The following is a 24068-nucleotide window of genomic DNA, read 5'->3' as shown; positions in this document are numbered from 1 at the left end:
AAAAAATATTTTGAAGAGGAAATTCGTGAGAAATCTCTCTTCTGTCTAATTTGGTCTGTACATTAATGTATGTGTGTGTGGTTACCTGAATATCACTATCATCCGTCACTTTCTACATCTCGTCAGAAAAATATGAAGGTTGAAGGTGAAGGGGAAGTGGGAGGAGGCCTGTGAAATCCTTCCTCCATTCAAGCCAAGATAAATATCAAGGTTAATGGCACGCACAGAAAATTCAAGAAATATTCATGCGGTTCAGCTAAAAGTTCTTTATAATAATGAATTATAAATAGATCAGCCTACTGTATGCAAATGGTTGAGGTTACAATATTTTGTCGTTGCTCAAGTCATTTAGAACAGTGTGTTAGGGAAGTTGTCCTAGTGCCTATGTGATAAGGTCAGTGTACGCACCTTATAAACGGGAGATTCAAGTTTGATTCGCAGTATAAGCTCACTTGGTTCCAGGCCTGCAATTAGAGGGCGGACTGCTCCCCTAAAATTCTTTGGTCCCCTCAAACCACAATGCATCATTATGTGTTAATTTAATACAAAAAAATAAAATTTAGGTATTTCTATGAGATCCGTTATAATAAATCCATTACAATTCCCATCCACTTCGTTAGCCGTTTGCGTTGACGCAACAAAATTTTGCTTATTTGATTGTGGTAATCACCATAGCAATTAGAATTGATTGTTGCAGCTTTTGTGGCTGGTTGAGGGCCTGTTTGATTCGGATCCCAAGTTAAGGGTCTTCACTACAGCGAAATTAAATTACCGCTAATTTTAGAGTTTTTTTCTGTAATATCTTCAAAACAAATAAAAAAAATATATATTTAAAAGCAGAAACGTAGTGAACTAGACAATACGATTTTACATGTGATACCGTTATCACAACTCATCTATCTGCTTTAGATTTGCAACTGTAGATAGATTTAGAATTTTTGGCGGATTCTGTAAATAACGGGATACCAAAAGCAGATAGGTGAATTGAGGTAAAGGTATCACATGCAAAATCGTATTGTCTAGTTCACTACGTTTCTGATTTTCGAATATTTTTATTTGTTTTGAAGATATTATAGAAACAAACTCTAAAATTAGCGGTAGTTTAATTTCGGTGTAGTGATGACCTTTAACCTACAGATCTACGTCACTAAGGTCTGCACTAAACGGACGATTTAAGACGCTGCGTTAGCAACACAGCGTTCGCGCCGGGCAATTGAAATAATGGTTATTTCATTGTACGGACTGAGAAAACGTTTTCAACGCGAAGAGAGGACACGGTAACCGAGCGTTGAGAATATTCAACGCATCTGGGAGCATTAACAACGCGGCGTTGCTAGTGTGTAGGCTACGTGTACAAAGTAGAGAAAATTTAAAAATATTCAGTGTTGTACCCGAAAAAGAGTAGAGGGTTATGAGAAGCCCCACAATTTAGTAGAAGTGGGAGGAAAAATTAAAATAGGAGAAAATAGGGTCTACAATCCACGAGATTAGTATCAGAAATATTTCATACAGAAGTATTTTCGAAGCTTGGAAGTAATAAGTTGTGCCCCCCCGGTACAAAATTTAGTGATTGTTCTAAATGAGAACACATAAAATTGAAAAGGGTCCTCGTATCGTCTCGATTTTTTTTAAAAATATACATCTCGTTTCCTTATTAACACTATTTGTCGCGTTAAACAAGTTCTAGATAAGTTTTGCATATATATAGGCTAGTTCCGGCAACATACATGTAAAAAAAGGAATGCACTTTTCATGACCTACAAGCACGATTCAGCGAAAATATTGTCAGTAAACACGAAAGAAAAAAAGTTTTTCCTTTTAATTGCAAAACTACAGAAAGTATCCGAAGAGAATCAAATAACATATTACATGCATGAAAATACATAGTTAGAATATCGGTAAAGAACATGCAAGTCACAACAAAATATTCCAAAGTATGAGAAAAGAGTTCCTTGAAATATACATGCGAAGTTGGTTTATGGTAGGATTACTGTTGTGGTAGGTCGAATTCCAGTCCACATTTGTACACTTTTAGTTACAATAAACATATATTTTGTTTCGAACATATTCATTATAGTATGTAAAACATAATTGGTCGGAAAATACATGGGAAAATTTAAGGAAAAAAGGGTTTAACATAAATACTCATTTAATGGTAACAGTAATTACACTAATTACAATAAACATTTCTCTTACTTTTATTATTCTGATTTCTTTCTATACATCATATATTAATTTTCAATAGACCATATGTGTTAGTAGATCTGAAATATTTATGAATATCGTGTTATCCATCAGCTCCGAGTAGGAAGTTCGGCTTGCTCTGAAATAATAATAACAATAAAAAAATCGCATTAATTACTTATTATGCATGAATCTAACAAACTTAATGACTGTAGATTTTTCCAACTCTGAAATGTTATCATCAGTTGCAGTACATTAAGTACTTTTATCATAGCATCGCCTCTAAATTTCATTGCTCGTAATGACCTATTGTTTAATACAGATAGTTACATGAATACATGTACAGATAATTATCTAGATATACATGTATATTAGGCGCATTCAAATGTATTCATTCTGTATCTTTGCCATGTACATATCTTATTTGGGTGATTTCCAACTCCTGTGAAAGCTTTATTCATGCATTACCGGCACATGAAATTGCGCGGCAAAGTCATGAAAAAGCAATTTCTTGTTTTTATGTATATTAGCTTCTAACTGGAGCGAAAGAAAGACAATGTGATATTACAAACTGAACACTATATTTTGGCTTATGTTCGATAAATTTAATTATGGAAAAATAAAATTAATAATATTACTAATTAATGACAGGGAGTACGGTGGCTCACTGGTTGAGCGGTTATGTGTGGTGGACAACATCGCGTCCGTTGGTTCTCTCAGGGTACTTTAGTTTCCTCCCATATTGTCATTCCATCATTTTTTCCATTATCATTCACTTCCTTTAATCATCCCTCTCCTTAGCCTAACAGGCATAATCGTGCGACGTTAAACTCAAAGAGATTTATTTTCATTTTCATTAGAGAATGACGAGAAAGTCCAGAAATGAGACAAATGACAATCGTTAAGAGTGAAATGGTATCCTTCAGTTTAACGCCTACGATTATACCCTTTAGGCTATGAGAGACGGATGACTAAGTACACGGCTATTCAATGCGTTCGCAACGTGCTTTTGGGGCTCATGCGTACGCCTGGAATACGCTGACGATGTACTTAAATGTGAGAGGCTAATCCCAACGCGCTGCAAACGCAAAAGCAATAAAAACGCACAGAAGACGTTGGCTCGAGCGTATTTGGTGTGTTTGGGAACAACAGACAGCCTGCCGTTTCGAAATCAGTAAAAGATGTCTAAAAGAAGGAGAGAAAGGAAAGACCCGTTGCCAGGCAAGGGGATTTTAGCAAGGAACGACTACTTGGAAAATGCTTTGTGCAGAGTATTGTAACTCTGTTATTATAAAGTATGTCCGTGTATAACAAACGAAAATTCACAAAAATACAAGGAAATTCTGAAAAGTGAGCTAATCACATTAATATCTATTCAAACAATAGGGCTATTTCTCGTGATTCGCATGAATGAGAATAAGGATGTGGCAATAAGGCCTGGAAACCCTGAGTGGTCACAGTATGATTTATAGCTCTAGCGAAAGTAAAATTACCTAGTAGCCACCTAGGCCAAGTTCGCATCGGGAGGTAACGCATCGGAAACGCATCCTGAATAAGCCACACACTAAGGCAAGTGAATGATGATGGAAGAAAGAGTGGAATGAAAATGTAAGAGGAAAGGGGAGTACTGCGGATAAACCCACATACACGATATTGTCCACCACAAACTTACTAAACAAATCGATACATGCTACTAAGTTAATAAAAAGGAGCGTCATTATGGGCGAGTGTATTTCATGTATAATTTTCGAGAAAATCAACAAAAACATTTTTCTCAACTTAAAATATGCTTTTCCATAATCACGCTACCTGCCAGATGAAACTAGAATTAAATTATACACTAAATTAGATATTCATTATGATACTATCAAGACAACTGTGTACAAAATATGACTAATAAGATATAGCTTTAGTTGTAATTAATTGTAAAACTTTAATTACTCATACATATATAAAGAGTGTCCCATAAACAATGTAACGTTTGAAAAACCCGCCATTTCTGTTCTAGTAAGTTGCAAACACTGAACGTTACACGATTTTCATCTGTTGTCTTTGTGGTTAAAAGTCACGGAGTACCGAATAGCACATGATCGTTATCGAAAAACATTGACCAGTCTCTGCACATCATTCCCCACATTTGTAACAAGTTTTCACTGTGAAAACATGCTGTTCTGTAGTGAAGCCCCCATTCCTGCTCCCTGAGTACTAACCATAAAAATATACAAGTGGAAATCGTCTAACGTTCAGTGCTGCCAACTTACTAGAACAGAAACGGCGGGCGTTTCAAAAGTTACCGCACGTTCTTTATGGGACACCCTAACCTCGAGCTTTACAAAATACCATGCTTAAGGCTAAATTTGAGGGAGTAATTTTGGAGAAAGTTGAGAAAAGCAAATTTTAATGACGGTAGAAAGTGTATTTGCAATAATGATAGATAATTATTATTCTATTGGCATATATTCTTCATTTTAAGTAATGTATGCATAAAAAAGCAGATTTAACTAGCAGATTGTTTGTATTCTCCTAACAGCGACTTACACAATATTCATAAATAAATATTAGAGTGCAAGTAGTGCAAGCTATGGTTTCGTCTTTAGAAGAATATTTTCATTGCAACTCTTAGATTCACTTCTAAGGTAAGTCTTGATGTCTAGTAGAGGATATTCAGAGTTTACACTAAATGTGTTTATAATATTTTAAACTATGAGGGCCATTGGATAAATAATGCACACTTCGGCAACACTGCGGAGTGGATGATGAAATCGAGGCAAATACTTCATCAGTTGAAGCCGAGGTCTTGAGGAAGCAGAACGTGTGTTTGTGCTCTCTCTGGTGAAAACGGTGTGGTTCTGACAAATGTTGGAAATGAAGGTGGGAAGTGTCTCGGGTAACGTGCCTATTGAAAATCATAGGTCATAATAAAGATCAAAACATTACGTGGCAACCACTCCCCCCACAGAAATTCACAGTGCCTTATGTGAAGTTTGGGATAAGTCAACAGTGGACCATAGTACAGTATCTCGTTGGGCTACTCGTTTCCGTAGTGATCGTAAGAGCACAAAGGATAATTCTAGACCAGAAAGGCTAAATCATCAAGCAATGAAAGAAATGTGCGGCTCGTATCAGATACACTTGAACCAGATCTCCGTGTGACACATGAGAAACATTCTGATATTACAGAAATTCCATTTGTGTCAGAAAAATGCAAAAGCCCAACCGCAGTTGCTCAGAATGGGTCCACTGATTCACCACAACAATGCTCACCTGCTCTCTGCTAATGTTGTGCATACACAACTTCGAAAATACGGTCGGGAAATGTTACGTCATGCTTCCTGCAGTCCAAACATGAGTTCACTAAACTACGACCTGTTCCCAAAGTTGAAACAACTTATGCGTGGACGTCGGTTTCCATATCTGGAAGAGCTTTCTGCAGTCATTACCCGAATTATTTGACAGCTTCACAAAGATGGTGTCCTGGATGGAATACAGAAGCTGCCCGATGTTGAGATTCCGTCATTGTCAAGCAGGTAGATTATATTGAAAACCTGTATCGGGATCTTCTCCAAACAATAAACGTGTAAGTCACAAAAAATAGTGTGCATTGTTTATGAAGTGACCCTCGTATATAAGTGTATAATGTTTTCACATTCTACTTGTACACCACTCACATAATCAATTACATTATTGCAATTTCAGATTTATCTTATTGTTTAATACATACACCCTTACTTACGTGGATCAAGAGTATATATCAATCTCAGTGCCACCCATGGATGTCGTGGAGATGGTGGTGGTCATGGAAATGCCCAAAGTCATGGAAATCATGAAGATGGTGATCATGAACATGGTACGGGACATGTACGACTACATGTTCGCTGGAAAGATATAAAGCATTTTTTTTAAATAACGCAATTGCACTGCAACAATAATTCAGACAAATTTTTATCACTTTTTTTAGATATATTGGTACCAAATATGACAATACAATCGAACTTAGCAAAGTAAAAAGAAAATAATATAAACACTTTCAAAATATTGATGTCTGTAGGTCTTCTGACTCTAGTTGTTAGACAGGCTCTGGACGAATCACAACAATGAAAATGAAATGAAATCTTTCAGTTTAAAGTCCCACGATTACTTCCTTTAGACTAAGGGAGACAGATGATTAAAGCAAATGAATGATGATGGAAGGATTGGTGGAATGAGAATGTGGGAGGTAACTGGAGTACTGTGAGAAAACCCACATCAACTATGTTGCCCACCACAAACGTACTTGGCCGGGGATCGAAGCAGGGACCCTACGTACAGAAGGTAAGCGCTCTACCACTGTGCCACCACGTCCCCCAGGAAAATGTAATACAGATTGAATGTAAAGAAAATGTTAGAAGTGATAAAATATTCAGGTGAACTTAGTATTCAATACTGATTAGATTGAAGTGAACAAAGGACCTGGCTGTATTGGTTTGGTAAAAACAATGCAATCTTTTTTTTTTTTTTTTTTTTTTTTTTTGAGAAGAAAAAGTACATGGACATTTTGAATTCTAGCTCAGGATAGAAAAGAGTGGAATGCTGCAGAAAGGAACCAAAATATTGCTAACCTGAGGGGAAGGTTGATTTTGTTTCTGTGTAGATGATCATTTGAAATTCTTAAGTTAATAAAAAACATAACCGTACAATTATAAATATTGCATTTATCTTCTACAATTGTTTTCATACTCACAAATTGAAGGATATGAAAAGAAAGCTGTTCCTCATAGTTTAATACAGCTAAGTTTAATATAAGGTATGCCTGCACGACCATGATCAATACTCGTGCTTTTTTCATTGTATGGCTCTATTATAAAAAATATTTAGTGTATAAAAATACTTTATTTACATGTACGTTAAAGCAGTGCTTCCGAGGTCTAAAATCCCTTCCGATAGAGCGAGATTGATTTTTAATTCATTTCGGGGAGGAAACTGAAGAATTTCCAACAAACCCACTATTACGATATTGTGCATTTCAAACACATGGGTAGATGGTACAGTGCCTCAATGCTAAGCGCTTACCTATGTTGCGTGGAGTACCTGGTTGATCGCGAGCCTAGTTAGTTTGGGTTTTCTCGGGGTACTCCCATGGAGCGCGGTGGCGCAGTGGTAGAGCTTTCACTTCTGGTGCTTGGGGTCCCGGGTTCGATCCCAGCCCCCGCCAAGTGAACTTTGTGGTGGACAAACACCGTGCTCGTGGGTTTTCTCGGGGTTCTCCCGTTTCCTCCCACTTTCTTCATTCCGCCATTTCACTCATTTCTCATCATCACCATCTGCTTTAGCCTAACCGGCATAACCGTGGGACGTAACACTCAAAGATTTCATTCCGTTTCGTCCCAGTTTCTCATTCCTCCTGTTCATCCATCATCATTCACTTGCTTTAGCCATTGTCTCCCTTAGCCTTAACGTTATAATCGTGGAGCGTTAAACTGAAAGATTTCATTTCGTTTTTCAAACACATTGTCTGTAAATGAACCATATTCTGCTAACATAAGAAGTGAATACTCTTTAACTGAAACTTGGTAGGGTTTTTTTTTTTTTTTTAATATGAGACAAAGGAAACCATTTGTTATACTTGAAATTGAATCAAAATATGTATTATCCAAAGTAAATTTGATTATTTTGTGGCCTAACACGAACGCTTTATCAGTATGGTTTTAAAACAATTCTAATGCTTGAAAAAATAATGGCATGTTTAGGTTGGTCTTCACTTTAAAAGAAAGCAATTTAAGAGTAACGATCTCCGTGAGTAAGATTCTACCCACACTGAATTATATATATTTTCATATCAAGCAAAAATCTAACATGCATCAGTTATGTCTAGATATTGTTTTTACACAGATCTGAGAAAGACATGTTAGCCTGGAGGCTACTTTCTCTTTTTAATTTCTGTTAGCATACATTTAAATGAAGTTTTTTTTTTTTTAAATTTAATGTGTAAAATGTAAGATATGTTGCAGCTATAAGACTTCCATCGTACTGGCAGTCGTAAAATAACAATTTTCATTTATTATTATTATTATTATTATTATTATTATTATTATTATTATTATTATTAGTAGTAGTAGTAGTAGTAGTAGTAGTAGTAGTAGTAGTAGTAGTAGTAGTAGTTTCAATAGTAAAAATTGTAAAAGTCACTATACTGAGATTTGTAATACATATTCCTTATTAACAAACAACTTTCCCCAATATATAACAATTAGATGAATATAGTGTGGTCTTGCATGTAGTATGCTTTTAAAACAGTCATGATAATAATGTAAATCCAATTATTAGGTCACAGTGTATATTTTAACTAATTTGTTTTGGTCCCTTAGATCCTTACTCAAAATTTTAAGGATTTTTTTTCTAAGAAATAAAAATATAAAATCTGATAGAAAAAGTTAAATTCACGCACAAACTTACATTGTCGTATATTGCTCTTTCCAAGATTCCGTGATTAAACTTTGAATTGATAACGTTTAGAAACTGACGCTTTTTTGTGATTGCTACTGTACAAATATACCAGTTTTGGAATTTTGAGTAGTTACACATTAGCCATAGCTACTAGTTACTAGCAAAAGGACAGTTTCTCAGTTATACCGCTTTAGAAACTTTTCATCAAAACGTTGAAAAGTACGATATATATATATCTTTACCAGTACGTGTGGGCTAAAGCCATTTTACATAAAAGGAAACGTTACGTCGAGAAACATGTATTTCAACAAATGAGGTACAAAATGAAGCTTTGAATGTGTTGCTTGCTTGCTTGATTTTGCTTTTGATACTCACGCAAAATTAAGTTAATGAACAAAATAGCTATGTTATTTACCTGGACTGTGAATCACACGTTCATATCAAATTTAGCAGTTGCACAATTAATAAGGCAATGATCATAATACAACTATCTCCAAGAAGTTGGATTGTTAAATAACGCCATTGATTCCAGTTATTTTTAAAGCATTTGTCTTGACAAAAATCCATAATTCTAGTTTATCACCTTATTTTAAAGTTACTTTCAAATAATAATAATAATAATAATAATAATAATAATAATAATAATAATAATAATAATAATAATAATAATAATAATAATAAACTAAGAGTTGTACCATTCTTGTCCTTAAAATCTAAGAACGGATGAGAAGTACTTACTGCGTTGGTCCAAATCCTGGCCTCGCTTCACAGTTCATAGCAGCCAGCAGTACGCACAGGCAAAGAATCTGCGAAATAAAAGTAAACAGATAAATAAACGAATAAATTTAATTAAATAAATGGTTAATTAAACCATACTTGGTATGACCAAAAAGTATGGTAAATAATTTTGTTAGAAAATGTAATAAGCATACATGAAATTTGATTTAATCTCCTTCAAAGTTTTGCCCTTGGCTAACAATGCACTTATCCTAATGTTGAATCCAGACTGGAAGCATTTCTCGAAGGCTTCTTTTGGAAGGGCGTTCAGCTGTTCTGTTGTGGCTTTCTCAATATCAGGAATGGTGTCAATAAATTTCCCTTTAAACATGTTTTTTTTTTTTTAATTTTTGGCAAGAGCCAGAAATCGCGTGTTACTAGATCTGGTGCGTAAGGCGGATGCAAACAGGCAGAAACACTTTTTCTGCCCAAAAACTTGCTTATTAAAGTGTAATAAGGCGCGTTTTCGTGATGAACAAGGAATTGATTTGTGCATTTAATTGGCGCTTGAAATGCTTTTCACGGCCCATGTAAGATGTTTAGTTCTTCGAAAAGTTCTCGAATGGTCATTCGCCTATTTGAAAAAAAAAATATTTGTGCCACTTTTAACACGTTTCATCTGTTTTCGATGTCGAAGGATGTCTCGATCGTTGCTTGTATTCAACTGACTCTTTGCCGCTTTTGAATCGCTAATATCACTTGTAAATTGCCTTCAGCTCCACTGCTTCATCGTCATACACTAATTTTGGAAATTACTGAGCTTCTTTGGCACTTTTTATCAACTTAGAAAAAGTCTTAATGTTGGCACGCGACAGGCACTCTTAACACATCCTCACTCTTCTGCCTCTGAAAGCCAACTAACATGTCACAACTCGTTCAAAATCAACACTGACCGTAGCAAAGGTTTAGGCTACCGGGATTACTAAAGCCTGTGACAAACTACTTGGCATTTCAGCTAAACGAATAAAATGCAAGCTCTGACGCGACGTTGCCGAGTGAGAAAGGGGTGCGGCTATGGCTTGGCTAAGCAGACAAACTACAGTGTGATCAGGTGGCAGGGGGTTAATTTACACAAAATAAACGTGGCAATACCGCAGAATTCTCATTTGCTAGCAGCATTTAAAGGGGACTTGGAGCGCCGCCTTCAAATCCCAAGATGTTTGTCACGCCGTTTAGTTAAAATGGATACAACATCCATAGATGGCACTGTGAAACGTGCCACTGTGCAACGTTCACTGTACTATTTGATCACACCTTATGTATACTAACAACAATACTTCATTCATACTGCATACTGCATTAAAAAAGTGAGAATACTACATTCATACTAAATTCGAGCACGCGAGTATTACATTGAATTATCATTAAAAATTCTGGTAACAATCAAATTAGAAAATTAAATTCAGTATAAATTTTTATGATATTTGAAATATAAGTAAACAAAAGTTTATATACCATTTCATATATTAGCCAATATTTAAACTTTAACTTCAACACATTAGATCTACAACAGATTCGAATCTTACAGGAAAAGTTATTTGTATCCAAGCTGTTTCATAGTCGCATTGAATGCGTTCAATTACTTATTGAATTTAAAAATCATTTTCTAACAAATATAACCCGACTTGGAGATATTACTTCCCTTTTAATTGTAATACATCCGGGCCAATTGTTATAGGGAAGTCAGCAGTATGGAGACAGGGTGCAACTTACAAGTAAATGGAAACGGAGACTATATTTAAAAAAATGAAATGATATCTTTGTTTAACGTCTCACAATTATGCCTTTTAGACTAAAGAATACCATGAACAAGGCAAGCGAATGATAATGGAAGCAATGGCGGAATGAAAATGTGGGAGGATATTGGACTTCCCGGAGGAAACCAACTCACATAATGTTGTCCACCACAAATGTGGTTGTCCGTGGATCAAACCAGGGACCTTGGGTCGCGGTGACTCAGTGTGAGTGTTCATCTGGTACGTCGTACTCCTGGTTCGATCCCAGCTGGTGCCAAGTGAGCTTCGTGGTGGAAAAACACATTGTTCGTGAGTGTTCTCGGGGTTCTCCCGTTTCCTCCCGTTTCCCGTTTATTCATTTCACTATTCCATTCATTTCTAATCATCACTGTATCGTTAAGCCTAGCCGGCATAATGGTGAGACGAAAAACCCAAATATTTCATTTATTGTTCATTTCGAAGCAGGGACCCCACGCACCAGCCCTAAACTCTCTACCGCTGAGCCATCTGTATTTGATATCAACGTTAAAATTTAAAGTGGAATCATGTAATATCGGGTTGTAAGTTGGTTGGAATTTAGCGTTCCTTTCAGCAACGAGGTTATAAAAGACATAGACGTACCATTCAAAATGGAATTGAACAACTCTAGTGTGTTCAAATTTCATCGAACTCAGGACCTTGTGCACCGAAGGCTCGCGCACAAGCCCTTAGACTACGGGAAAATGTATATATGTAATGTTCTACATAATTCTTTGTACATGGTAAACACTTAAGTATTGTATATGTCACAGTCACTGTAATTGGCTTATATAACTTATTGTGTCTTGCGATACACACAAAGATCAGTTCTTCCTTCCTGCGTCTAGAATACCAGACCGTCGTAACAAGACAGTAACCATCTGAGGATCAATATTTCATTTTTCCACGTTGACCAGTAAGTTTCCCTACCGTGAAAGAAAATGTTCTTAATTGGTTTTAGTACATAATCATTCTAATGGTATACAATATTTACAACTGCCTTATTTACTTTTATTATTATTATTATTATTATTATTATTATTATTATTATTATTATTATTATTATTATTATTATTATTATTATTATTATTAGAGACCGAACGTTAGACAAAATGCCTATTCTTTAATGTTAAAGATATGATGAAAAACAACCTTTTCAAGTTTATATGGGACGTTATAGTTTCGATTTAAGTGAATTTTGTTTTGCCTATTTTGCCTATTTCGACCTTTACTGCCTAGATAATTGATTAGTACCTAATATTGCCTATTCTATGCATTTTCTTCAATATAAGCCTTCATTGGGAAAATATATAATTTATGTAACATAATGCACACATATTTACTTATATTATGTGTTTGTAAACACAAGCTCGTCGTACGTTACAATATATATACAGGATGAACTTCAAAGATGTTCACATACTTCGGGAGGTGATTCGTGACATGAAAAGAGGATAAAAGTCCTCCTGAATGTCACGAATCATCTCCTGAAGTATGTGCGCAACTTTATGTCCCGTTCCAATTGTCAGGATTCGATTTTCGATTCCAAGTTGGTACTCTTGTCACTCGAACACGACGCAGAATTCGACAACATGCAACAGAACTTTTTGTCTTCTTTTCATGTCACGAATCACCTCCCGAACTATGTGCACATCTTCAGATTCACCCAGTATGTAGAGTGCATAACATGCCTCGTTTTTGTATATACAGTAAAAGAATATATTCTTTAAGAAACAAATATGTTTCTATATTCTTTGAACATTATCTATGACTAGAATCTATTTTTTAATGGTATTGAGTATTTATCTTCATTATTTCGAGTTACATTTTAGTGCCTATTTTACTGCCTATTTTTTTTAAAATTTTAAGTGCCTATTCCCTGCCTATTTTCCAAGTTTTTAGTGCCTAAACATCCGGTCTGTAATTATTTATTATTATTATTATTATTATTATTATTATTATTATTATTATTATTATTATTATTATTATTATTATTATTATTATTATTATTATTAAGGATAGTAGCCTTTTTTTTATTTTTAAACAGTGGCCTGTATTTCAAAGAGATGAAACATCTGTATATTTTACAAATTACTTGAAAGACCAAAATTTGAATTTCCTTCGGTAATGTGGAACAGCATTTCTGAAACTTTGACAAACAAGATAGAACATCAGTGAATACTGCTTACGAAATATAGGTTTTAAAGTACCAAATCACCGCATAAGAAATAGCACAATTTTAGTTTCTTTGTACTGGAAATGCGAAATTTTAAAAAAAGATTGACAGATTTTTTCAGTACATAAATTTAGACTTACTGTATTAAGTAAGTGAATATTTTATGAGATCTGACTGATAGATTTTAAGCAGTGTCGTTTAGAAACATTAAGCTAAAATGTCATTTTAAGACTGCTGTTTTTAGCTTATCGTTGTTTTAGATAGGTAGAGAGGTTGACAATTTTTGATACCATTGACAAGCAATTATTTCTGCTTAACTAACTTTTATCGAAGTTGTGTTTTATATTAGTGCTCATGTTTTTGCTGCTTACTTATTTATTATTATTACTATTGTTATTACTAGTGTTATTATTGCATCGTAATGTAGTGCTCTGATACCCCACAATATTTTGCTGTATTTTTGTCAATAAGCTGTTCGATTCATTGAAATGAAGATCATTATTATTATTGCGTGCCAGTGGCGCACTCAGAAATTATTTGTTGGGGGTTCAGGCTTGGAAGTGGTCAATACTACAAGTCACAACGTCTATGTCGTATTGAACGAGTATTAGTCTGCACACGAAAAGGCGATAAGTGATTGTAAAATACTTCCACCTATATTTTCAGGGAAAATGATTAGAACTAGAATGATTTTCTAAGAGAATGAGTATGGAAGAATCGCAATATCAAAATTTTCATGCTACATCAATCATTTCTCTGTTAAAGAATTATAGTCTTGTTCAGAAAGTGTACAAATGTATGTTGAATTAGGAAGTTTTCTGGGGATCTGGACTACGTGGACCCCTGTGGGTGCACCTCTGTTGCGTATCATATATTACGCACATGTTTGCAATATTCTATATATCGTTAATGCATGAGTGCAGAAGCTTACTGTTTTTAAAATGTATGCACATTTGTTAGTTAATATTGCTAAGGTTGAGCTTATTTTAACAGATACTTACATTCAACGTGATCTTGATAATTTTAACAAATTTGTCAATCAATTGCCCTTGAGTTTCCGTTAGTTGTAAGGCAATAATTTATGTAAATACAACAAGTTTATTAATATCATTTGTTTATTCACTAGTGCTTTCTTTTTTTTTAAAAAAAAAAAAAGAAAGTTAAACTTTGTTTTGTATTGTTAGCAGTGCTTTAGTTTGTAAATATGATTTTAACAAGTTAGTGCACGTAAAAAATGTAAATAAATATTTAATTAGTACATGTATTACTTATATTCTGGCAAACACTTTAATTGTTACTCGAAATACATCTCAAGTAATTCAAATTATTCTTTTTAACGTGATACTCTAACTACATAAGCTTCTCCTAGTAAATTGAACCTAAGGAACCTAAGGAGCGTTTCCTAATAATATAGACGCAATAGAAATAATTTTCATGCTCTAGATTAAGTAATAAATTAATGAACGATCACAAAATCATAAATCTGTATATTACTTTTACATGTAGTAAAGTAAACCACATCATGGTTTGTGTTTGTTTGATCTTAAACTTATAACATCCCTTCACAATATTGATGATGTGCAAGGTGTGGACCAATTTAACGTTTTATCCGAATCACATTTGATACCATTTAGAATCAATTTTGGCCTCGTGTTATTGCTTGATAATAATGTAATAATACACTGTTTGTGGGAAAGAAACTCAATAAATTTCTGACGCATCACACATTATCTCTATAGTTCCAACTTTTGTTTGATTAAGACTACGCAAACACAGTGTACAGAATCATTCGGTTTCTATCAGAACAAGCACAGACTTGAAACCAATTTTTGATCTTACCATAACCATGACAGCTTTCATGTTTGACACCACGGGAGCGTTGTTTGCACACCTACAAACGGTAGAACTTCTAACACACGTCTGTATTGAGCAACCCACAACTGGACATTTATAGTGGCCACATATGGGCAGCAAAAATAAGAAAGCCAAATTCGTGACTGCACTGTGACAATGAAAAGTGAAAACATTGGCAAATAGTTCAGACAGGAAGTGTTGGCACAGTGTTTTGTCTGGCACGTTCAATCACACAACTCATCTGAGATTAAAAGTTCCATCTTTTATATTTGACAAATTTATTGCAATGATACTATGTCAAATAATAATCAGCTATAAATTTTGAAGAAAATGAACTAAAATCTTCGAGCGTGTATTTCGGACTGCGATGAGAATACCAGATACGTATTTAGAATTTCCGTTGCCACTGCTTGAATGCTTATTGAAGTATCTGCTCAGAAGAAAGCTGTGGAGCGAGTTGACATGCTTAACACGTTTGGGAGACATCACGCACATTCATAAATGATATGTATATGTGTAAGAAAGATTTAAAAATCAGGAGAAAGAAATCTCTGACTTTCATGAGAACGGTTTAGCAAGAAAATATAAAATAGTCATATAGCGGTATTAATAAATTATTATTATTATTATTATTATTATTATTATTATTATTATTATTATTATTATTATTATTATTATTATTATTATTATTATTATTATTGCTGTATCTGGGTTTAAAAGTAATTTGACGGCCTTCTCTGCTAAGTGCAAATTATTTTAAGAGTTCTTCTTCTCCAAAGAACTCCCTGACCATATGACAGGTGTCTAGTATTACTGTTTTTTTTTTTTTTTAGATTTGTTAGGAGATGTTTTGCGTTTATCTGTTCATGATGTGTCACGGTACATTTAGGGACAATTGCTCTAGTTGAAATATTAATTGTTCTTACTGTAACTTTCTGACATCCCCATAGCTGTTTCATTTCGTTTGCCAGGTCTTTGCATGTGCTTATTTTTGTATTAAATGTTGTACGTGTGTAATGACTCAATGGTCTATTTTACTGATAATAGCGATGTCGGGCCTGTTTGCAGGTACCGATCTGATTTCTCGATCCTTTAGAGTTTGAATTTGTCATTTTCAGGTACTGGACTTGGCTGGTATTTATCGAAATGAAATAAAATCTTTGAGTTTTACGTCCCACTGTTATGCCGGTTAGGCTAAAGGAGACGGTGATGATGAGTAATGAATGAAATGGTGGAATGAAGAAAGTGAGAGGAAACGGGAGAACTCCGAGAGAAACCACGCACACGGTGTTTGCTCACCACAAAGTTCACAAGGAATCGAACGCGGGACCCAAGCACCAGAGGTGAACGCTCTACCACTGAGCCACCTCGGCCCCGCTGGTATTTTTTATTATTATTATTATTATTATTATTATTATTATTATTATTATTATTATTATTATTATTATTATTATTATTATTATTATTATTATTATTGTTCATATTTAGTAGAGTTCTACATTCTAACTCGTTTACATTTCCTAGTATTCAAGTTACATAGGATAGACGTTTGGTCTTTCACTTAGCACTATGAGAATCTCGGATTCGAGTCTCTTGGCGGCTATTTGCACCATTCGCGAGGCATCTACTGAGTTGGTACCTTTAAATATTGGCCATGAGACTTCCTTCCATTTCCTCTTGCAATGTTGTTAACTGTTAGATTCCAGCGTAAATTGACCCCGCGGGAGGTTTAATAAATAAATAAGTCCCCATCACTCGTATAGTCGCTAGTGGGCTTCCCAAACACATAAATACCAAGGAATCAATGAAAGAAAGCATAAATGACTTAGCGACAGATAATTTATGACTCGTGAAGACCTGAACACGCATAAATTCTAAAGTTCTAAACTGTATTGAACCTCACATACTCAAGTGCTAAATTATTGAAATTTTATAACTGACAGCACGCAAAATTTTTAAAAGAACGTTATCGAGCTACACAAATTCAAAAATCATCATCCAACTGCACAAGTTTTGAAAATCATTTAGTTGAACAAGTTCTAACAATCATCATCTAGGCGAACAAGTTCTAAAAGTCATTATCTAGTTGAATAAGTTCTAAAATGTATACACAGACTGAAATAGGTCTTGAAATTATTATCTAGTTGAACAAGTTCTACAACTCATCATCTAGCTGTACAAGTTCTAAAAAAAACATCATCTAGGTGAACAATTTCTAAAAAGCATTATCTAGTTGAATAAGTTCTAAAAAGTATAGCCTACTCTGGCTGAACAAGTTCTAAAACTTATCATCTAGCTGCACAAGTTCTAAAAACCATCATCTAGGTGAACAAGTTCTAAAATCGTTATGTAGTTGAATAAGTTATAAAATTTATACTCTCGCTGAACAAGTTCTAGAAATTATTATATAGTTGTACAAGTTCTAAAACACATCTTCTAGCTGCACAAGTCTAAAAATCATAATCTAGGTGATCAAGGTCAAAAACTCATCGTCTAGCTGTACAAGTTCTAAAAATCATAATCTAACTGAACATTTTGGTGAGGATAGCTGTATAAACGGATGTCTAAAAATCATCTACGAACACCGGCTAAGTAAGTTTGTGGTGAACAACATCGTATCCGTTGTTTTTTCTGAGGTTTTCCACCGATTTTCTCATCATCATCAACTCAATTTAATAATCATCTCCCTTATCCTAACGGATATAATCGTGGGACGTTAAAGTGAAATATTTCATTTCCCGCTTTTGGCCAGTTTGGATATATTCAACGAACTTAAAACGTTCATTACTGAATTCTCTAAGTTTGTGTGTCTGTCTGTCTGTTATTCGCGATTTTTTTTTTCAATTTTGAAACAAGCATTCGATAGAGCATCAAAAAGTATTTGAGAAAGTGATTAAATTTTTCGCGTCACTCTTACCGTTCCCGAGATACTGGCCAAAAATGGCCGATTTCCAGATATTTAAGGAGCCATACCTCGGGAACCATAAGATATAGAGAGATGATATTGATGTTGATTAATATCTAGGAGGATGGTAAATATTTTGGTACCAAATAGTAACCGGTGGCTTTTGATCTACTGGCTACTGGCCAACTGGCCACCGTTCCCCAGATATTGGCCAAAAAAATTCGAATTTCGGGAGATTTAAAGATCCATATCTCGAGAACTGTAAGTCATAGAGAGATTATATTTTGCGAATTTTTGCGAGAAAGTGAAGAAGGTACAGATAAAAAGATTTATTTTTACTTGTATTAGCAATCACAGTTATCCTTTCCGCTCCATCTCTCCATTCTTTTTAAGTTCGTTCTGGCAATTCTCTTGGAGCATTCTCAACTGGTTTATATTTAAGCTCTCTACCTGAAGTTCTTTCAGGGCTTTAAAAATCACATTCAAATATTGTAAAAATATGTATTGTAATATACAAAGAAGCGCTGATTTTTCCGTGTAGTTAAGCGTACTCTACAAGTGCTGTCTTTTTCTCTGACAGTTTATATAATTTGACTTGATCCCGTTTTAGCTCAAAGCTTCAATTGAGATCTGTCACTTTGTGATGAGGTCTACGATATGAGGTTTGGGTGCTCGTGTAGTTTTGGCTCACTGCATTTTGGAAGATTTACAGGTAAAATTCAATACCTTTCATGAAAAAAAAAAAAGATGTTTATAAGGAACACATTTCTGCGCGGGACAGAATTAAATACAAAGTAATACACCTGTATTTTAGGTTTACAGCTGTATGGTTACTAGTGTAATATAATCGCAAGTGCTTTAACGACGGATAAAATAAGTTAATGCATATAAAAGATGACTCTTTTAGATACTATTTTCCACCGGCTGTGTATTTCTCACAGTGTACAGAACCTGTGCTTTACGTTTGCAAGTGGAACGTTACTGGCATGAAACCATGACAAGTGCTATTGAAACTCGTATCATTGCAAAATCCACTTCATTTCACTACCCTCTCTTATGCACATAACCACCGTCGCTGACGCGCCTGCTCCCTTCGGAAATCCCACCCCGTCCACAGTGCCGGCTCAGCAACTTCGCCCTGCCCTAACTCGGTTAGATAGCGTTCATGCTTTTCAGTGGCCACCTAGCACAAGTTATTTTTTTATTGGACTAGTTTTCATCTCATATATTCGGAAGTCGTAGTTTTTACGCAAATCGTAAAAGAATTGTAAATTTTTAACAATTACTTATGATGGTCCCCTTGAATTATATCTATGCCAAGTGATCAGACGGGACAAACGAGACAGTGACCCGAGCGCTAATAGCAAGAGGGCGCCGAACTAGCAAGAAGAAGGGAAAGAAGTGTTGGAAGTGAGGAACGGTGCGTTGACCGAAAATATATTGGCGCCCTATTTAATCAATATTGTTGTCGGTTTGCAAAGAAATAGATTTGGTAAAAAATTTCTTACTGGCTTCGCTCGCAACCCAAACGTTTCAATAATAATAACAACAAGTTTTTACTTATTTCTTGAAGGAAGTTATTATATATGATTTGTTAATGACGATATGATATTGAAGATGCCGAGTAATCACTTATAGTGTGCGCAACAGCGTTTTCAAAATCAGAAACGGTCAAACTCTGAAACACATGTTCGGCGTCTTGATGTTGATGAGTTTGCTTGATTAATGCTTTTCTACCCAATTGGATTAATCACGACGGTGAGAATGAAGGTATGAAAATGAAAGTAGTGAAGAGATACGCAGGCTGCTGTTCGTGTAGGAATATTAAAAAAATGAAGGTAAACAAGAAGAATAACTACATTTTCAAACTTGAAGTAGTTGTAGAATAGGGGCTTAAGGGGTCAGAGCCAAATGCAACGAATTTCGTATTTTCCAAAGAGTGATCACTGCTAGTAATAGTTTTTATTTCATTGAGATATGGCATGTTTCTAATTTGAAGGAAATTATTGGGATCATTCTCCATCAACTACGTGTATCACCAGGATATTTTTTGTTCATACGTATCTAGATATTTTTATCTATCTAATATATATAAAACATATACACAAGTGTATATGTGTTAGTGTATTTTTAATACGTTAATAGGTAATAAGTAACCTTAAATTCAGAACTTTCATTTGCTAAGAAATTAAGTAATTTCTATAATTTCAAACATATCCAGTAGCCAAACTACATTTTTAATTTTAAATACAAACATTAAACTTATTCTTCACCTTCATTGATCAATATTGAGAAACTCGCAAAGAAGTCTCCTTCTGGATTTCGGATACATTTCATATATTTTTTTTTTACTGTAAGACAATCGAAATTAAAAAAAGCTATTTGTATGGTCAAATGAAGAAAAAAATATTATAAAAGTTTAAAATTATTACTGGAAATTAATTCTTATCGATAGTATGAAACAATGTAAATAGTTGTAAATTTCCATAATTGTTCTCCAGGTGGACCTGTATACAACCAAAGGTAGTTTTCTCAAATTTAACACAAAGTCCGAAACAAACCTCTAGAAAACAGTTCTTGTTTGTAAAATAATACATAATGATCGCTTTTGGCTGTTGCAATGGTCTGTCCAAGCAGCTTGATAAACAAATGAGTGTAGCATTACAACAAAAGCTACTTCTCTCATGTGTAAAAAATAAAATGATAAATAAATAAATGAAAGCTTGTTAAGGTGAATGTAGGAGGTGAAGGTGGTAAGGTGGTAAGGTGAATTGTGTTTCGTCTCGGGCGTTGTCATCTCTAGCTACGGCTCTGCTAGTGAGACATTTTCATGTCACCCAATGGAAACTTTTAAGGGTCTATAAGAAGGAAATTAGTGAAAGAATTATATATTTTTTTTCAACAATTCTTTCTACTGGTGTGCCAAAAGTAACCCAGTACGATAAGCTGTATCCTTAGATGGTACTTCTATAATGTGTCTTATGAAGGCAATGAGATATTACCGAAAGTGCAACACATGTTAATAGCATGCATTTATTTCGATCACATTTTAGTTCTATTTGAGCTATATGTAGTTTGAAATCTACAATTAACAGCATTGAAATAACTGAAAACTCCAGAGGAATGGAAATAGTCACAGTAGGAGGGGAGAGTTTCTCTTGGTCCCCTTTAGTTACTTTCTTGAACAAGTATACGTGTCACGTAAGAGTTTAGTTTGCTTAGCATTGCATCAATCTCATGAGTGTATATCTAGATATGAAATAAGAGTCCTTTGTTTCAGGTTCAACAATGTGAACAGTGCGTGAAAGAAGGTCAAGGAATCATCGCATACATTCCAAACACTCCTCACGTAATAATGCTCTTGCATTACAATGATAAACCCAGTTCAGAGATCGACAGGATTTCTTCATTCTTCTGTAATTCATATGCATTGGACATTTCTAACGGAAGCTTTCACTTGTGCACTCACATGGTGATATGGACACGGGAAAATTCTTTACGTATTCACTACCTTTGTGGATTTCTTAGAAGGATGGAAACTTTGTTTTTTTCAGAACAAATTACTCATTAAAAGTGTTCTTTAATTATTACAATGTATTTATTAAAGCTAGAGAAAACAAAATAAAACTTTACAAAAAAATAATTTTCTCTTAATATTCAATTCTGGCCCCAACTTCTTCCAGTTGATTCTTGTTGTACTCGACAGAATGAATACGATTGTAGCCCTACTTTTAAAAAAAATGTCCGGAAAAACGTAATTAATATTGCAGTTGTAAGTGAAAAATCAAAGTGGGAAGAACCGGGACCCAAATTTTTTCCCCACTTAATTCTAATAGTACTTGAAGAGACCAATATGACAAACAAAAGTTTTGAAATCTGATGTGGGACCATGGGTAATTTTGTAGTTGAAGGTGAAAAATCACGGGGAGGGAACGATTTGGAAGTTTTTTTTTTTAATCCTAATTCTTTGTAGTACTCAACGATACAAATACGACGATTTAAATTTGTCATGATTAATATTGCAGTTGAAAGTGAAAAATCAAAAGGGGACAAACTGGACCCCAACTTTTCTCGCCTGATTTTTATAGTACTCGAAGAGACCAATATGATGATATGAAAAGTTTGGAAATTTGACCGAAATATGGGTAATTTTTCAGGTGAAGGTGGAAATTCAAAGGAAGGGACAAAACTTGGGACCCAATATTTTTTACTTCATTCTTGTAGTACTCGTCGAGACAAATACAATACTACCAACATTTTTGAGATTCAGAAGAGGGGAAATTGTTAATTTTGTAGGTGAATATGAAAATCAAGGAGAAGGAGAAAACTAGGACCCAACATTTTTGGTCTGATGCTTTTAATACTCGACAAACTGGGATTGTGCTGTTAGTATATATCTGGACTACATCTACTCTGTCAATTCCCTTTACCAGCACATTTTATATCTTCCAGACTAGAAGAAATAAATAAATAAATAAATAAATATACTAATTTTAAAATTTGATAGCATCCAGTTGATAGTTTTGAACTTCCGACAGTGCTATATTAGAAAGCAAAGTCGCAAGAGCTGAAAGGCCCTACAGGGAGGAAACCAAATGTATGAGTTTCAAACATTTTTGTAGGTAAGCGAGGTAGGGTTTCGGGCTCCTAGGTGGTTACTATGAGTGTAACTGTCTCCGCTTCTAACGATAAGAATGTGATGCAAACTAAAACTATCCACTCGCACACTCACTCTCTTTCAAATATACTGTTGTTTTCTTTTATTTCTTTATTTTTTTTATTATTTTTGCTTGTTTCATTACTGTTATCCAATTACGCTACTACAGTATAATATATTTTTTAAATTAAATATTGTGTTATGTATTTAAATTACGCAATTAAATGCTTGAATTTGATTTCAGGATATTCGTGATGATCATTTCTGGGCAAACTCCCATTTCCTTCCACATTCTCATTCCGCTCATTCTTCTATCATCATTCACTTTCCTTAATCATCCCTCACCCTTAGCCTAAAGGGCATAATCGTCTTACGTTCAATTGAAAGATAGGTAATGATTATTTCTTAATTACAGTCTGATTATTCCGGTACATTCGTTGCAGATTATGCCAAAATGTCTGGAAGTGTGAAATCTTGTCTGATATATATATATATATATATATATATATATATATATATATATATATATATATATATATATATATATATATATATATATATATATATATATTTCGCGTTATGAATTTCTTGAAAAAACACTTTGGTACAGATGTAAGATCCAGACAGCACGACCAAATGTATTGGCAACCATTTGAGAATAGGTCCAACATCTTGGCTAACATATACACGATTTTTTACTGTTTATCTTCCAGATATATTTCAAATTTTAAAAAAATGAAAATGAAATGAAATCTTTAAGTTTAACGTCCCACGATTATGCCGGTTAGGCTAAAGGAGACAGTGATAGTGAGAAATGAGTGAAATGGTGGAATCAAGAAAGTGGGAGAATCCCGAGGAAAGCCACGAGCACGGTGTTTATCCACCACAAAGTCCACACGGCGCGAGCTGGGATCGAACCAGGGACCCCAAGCATCGGAGGTGAACGCCACTGAGCCACCGCGCCCGCAATATGTTTCAAATTAGGCTTCACATTTGTTCCTTATTGTCTCTCAAACAAGTGGTTTGTTGCGTAGATTTCATTCCTCTGCTCCCACATTTTCTCATTGCAAGAAGTTAAAGAAATCCATAATCTTTATTCCCAAACCAAGCAATGCTTATGGCGTTAAATAGACAATTTCCCTCGCGTGAAGATTGAACTATTGCAAATGATTGGATTAGAAATTCCGAATCTTTATGGAGCTGCTTTTTATTGGGTGTTTGATGGTTTGAATTTGTTGCTTATTGCGCATTTGTTAAAAAAAAAAAAGTCTATTAATCACAGGGAATGCATAAGTCGATCCACAAACTCAACTATTATTCTATTTCCTCGAATATGTT

General features: G+C 34.6%; 1 long non-coding RNA gene across 1 annotated transcript; it reads right to left on the bottom strand.

The window, feature by feature from the left end:
* Positions 1-2186: 2186 nt before the first annotated feature.
* On the bottom strand, positions 2187-15543 carry LOC145673850 (uncharacterized). Its single transcript, XR_014128831.1, has 4 exons — positions 15154-15543; positions 9346-9413; positions 5918-6059; positions 2187-2323 (listed from the first exon to the last, which is right to left on the bottom strand). It is a non-coding gene; the product is annotated as an uncharacterized LOC145673850 (long non-coding RNA).
* Between the last annotated feature and the right edge of the window lie 8525 nt (positions 15544-24068).

Source organism: Thermobia domestica, chromosome 17 (genome assembly GCF_964235325.1).
Source record: "Thermobia domestica chromosome 17, izTheDome1.hap1.1, whole genome shotgun sequence".
NCBI lineage: Eukaryota > Metazoa > Arthropoda > Insecta > Zygentoma > Lepismatidae > Thermobia > Thermobia domestica.
The sequence above is the reverse complement of the archived record's forward strand: the minus strand, read 5'-3'. Positions and strand labels throughout refer to the sequence as shown.